Here is a 2,618-nt window from a genome sequence, read left to right as displayed (position 1 = left end):
CAGCATAATCACTCGGAGAAATTAAGGGATAAGAGCAGGGTGTAGAAGAGGAGAGAGGGAGTAACCAGCACTTATTGACCTCACCAGAAGCCAGAAGCAGCGTTACGAGCCAGCGTCACAGCTACCAGTGCGCTAACAGGACAGTGAACATTGGCATTGTCTTTGAAAAATGAAAAACACTCCAAGATGAGAAGGAACAAAGAAGAATGAACTTCTCTGAGCCAAAAGGAAGATGAAAAACAGTCCAAGATGTGAAACGGTGATGAGGAGCGATTAGATGTGACTCTTTTGGACTGGTGGGTTTTCCTCATTAGCCACAGTCAACAATGAGTGTCTTTGCTATGATGTTGAGCTGAAGCCTAAACCAAGGGCAAAACAACAAACAATGACTGATTGTTATCACACACAATAAGCAAATCTGGCAGATTATCAGTTTAAGGCCATTTTATATTACCATATTTCTTCATTCCTAATCTATAAACAAATGCCAGTGCACTGTCTTCTACTAAGCTGTGCAGGACATGAAAGATATATTAATGCACTGGAGCCTTTCTGCATGCCACTATGCCTGACTGTTACCTGACTCTTCACAAAAATAGCCCCAAAATGAGAAACACCACAGGTGAGGAATTCATAACACATTGTGTTAATACATTTGAATTTTTATTACAGCTACTGACTTTTAGGAACTTGCATAATGATAATGGTGAATACTGAAGATAGCATTCCAAAAAAAAAAAAAAAGAAAAGAAAAGAAAAGAAAAGAAAAGAAAAAAGAAGAGAAAAAAGTGGAAATCCCTATTTTAAAGTGTGTTTATTGTCCCTTTAAGTAATCTCCTGGTGACCTTTACTGACTTCTGTTGGAGGCCAGTGGAAACTGCAACAACAATGAAATGCACTACAGTGAGAGGTGATGTCTGTTAAGAAATAAGCCTAATACGTCATGATACAAAATCAGACTCCCATGCTGATGGGGTTGGGTGGTGGTGGTGGTGGTAGGTGGTGTTGGTGGTTGCTGTGTGTAAGGAGTGCCTTGAAATTGTGGAGTGCCTTGGAGTTTTTGTTCCAGTGGACTATGGGCTGAAACATGAGGTTTGAACACTTGACATTTTAACACCTTGTGAAGAAATCACTGAGTCATCAGGACTGATCAACATCCTACAATACCCCCCACAGATATATCAGTGATGTTTTGTGCTATGACGCAGCATAAATCTTATTTAATGCCTTATTCTTATTTCATGTGAAGCATGTAAAACATGGCAAATGTTGATACAGTTGAATTAGAACACGGCCTCAGAGAAAAGTCTCCTCCTCTGAATAACTGCTGGAATTTATGTGACGAATAACAAAATAAATGCACAACTGAAACACGTCAACAGCACAGTGCTAAACCTGTAGCAAGTTCAAGAGTGCTTGAATGTTACTGATGGGATCCAAGCGCAACAGCACTGTCCAATTGACCATACAAATATTTGGAGTATGTACGCAGTGATATTTGGCAGTCCTCTTCGCCTTGAAACAACATGTAAGCCACAGGTTGTGAAACACTGGTAGGAAAAAATCCACTTTCCCAAGGAAGAACAAGTGTTGAAATGCATCTGAATGTTGCATTATGGTGCAGAAGTGATTTACGATCAAACTGCCCCCTCATTTGTTTGCGGGTATATCTCACAAGCATTGTCAAGTAAGGTCAGCTTTCACTTGGATATCGAAATACACAGAGCTCTTTTGGTGGGCCGAGTACACCACAACAATATAAAGGCTCAGTTCATTTAGGATCTTAATAAAAAACACACCATATGGCCTCTATGTCTTGGCTTGTAAAATCATAACAACTTCAATAATCAAAGACCTCATGTCAATGGAATATTGATTCCTTGCCTCTAACACAGCATTGTGGCCTAATGTTGGCAAGACACTGCATTTCCTCTTTTATACTCTCCTGCCAAAGACAGAGCAGAAACCTTTTCAAAATATTACCACATACATTTATTAGCATCTATGTCACACGCGTGCCCATGCCGGTCATTAGGCTTTCAACAATATTTTCCTTTACAACATCCTCCTTGTACTAGTGATAGATTTCAGAGCAGATGGCACTGAAATCAATAAAGTAACTTTCTCAGATTTTGTTCCAGTCTTTCAGGTAATGGTCATGCACTACATTCAAACTTGAGCTTATAGGCTAGCCCAATGCAAAAAAAAAAAAGAAAAAAGATACTGCCTTGCAGACAAAACGTTGCCAGTCTGTCAAGGAAAAGATGAATGAGCTGCAGAGAGGGAAACGTTCTTTTTTCTTTTTTTTTTTATCACTCTTTGTTCATCCCAAGTTAAGTAAGTATACTTAAAGTCTTTGGTGGTCCAACAGTATTATCAGCATCTGGAATGTAGCACAGTGGGGACCACAACCAAAAAAGTCTGTTCGGTATCTTTGCAATTAGCTAAAGATAAACTTGGGTTTTTGTATGTCCTGATTTGTCCTTTGTTACCTAAATTATTTACAAAATGATCGTTCCCACAAGAAAGTAGGAACATGTAGCCTCTGTTTATGGTCATTGACTTCAGTTAATTTGCTGTCTGCTTTAAATGGCTGTGAAGGGAGTATGAAGATAATG

This window comes from Myripristis murdjan, chromosome 1 (assembly GCF_902150065.1).
Source record: "Myripristis murdjan chromosome 1, fMyrMur1.1, whole genome shotgun sequence".
NCBI classification, from domain to species: Eukaryota; Metazoa; Chordata; class Actinopteri; order Holocentriformes; family Holocentridae; genus Myripristis; species Myripristis murdjan.
This window is presented reverse-complemented; position numbering follows the sequence as displayed.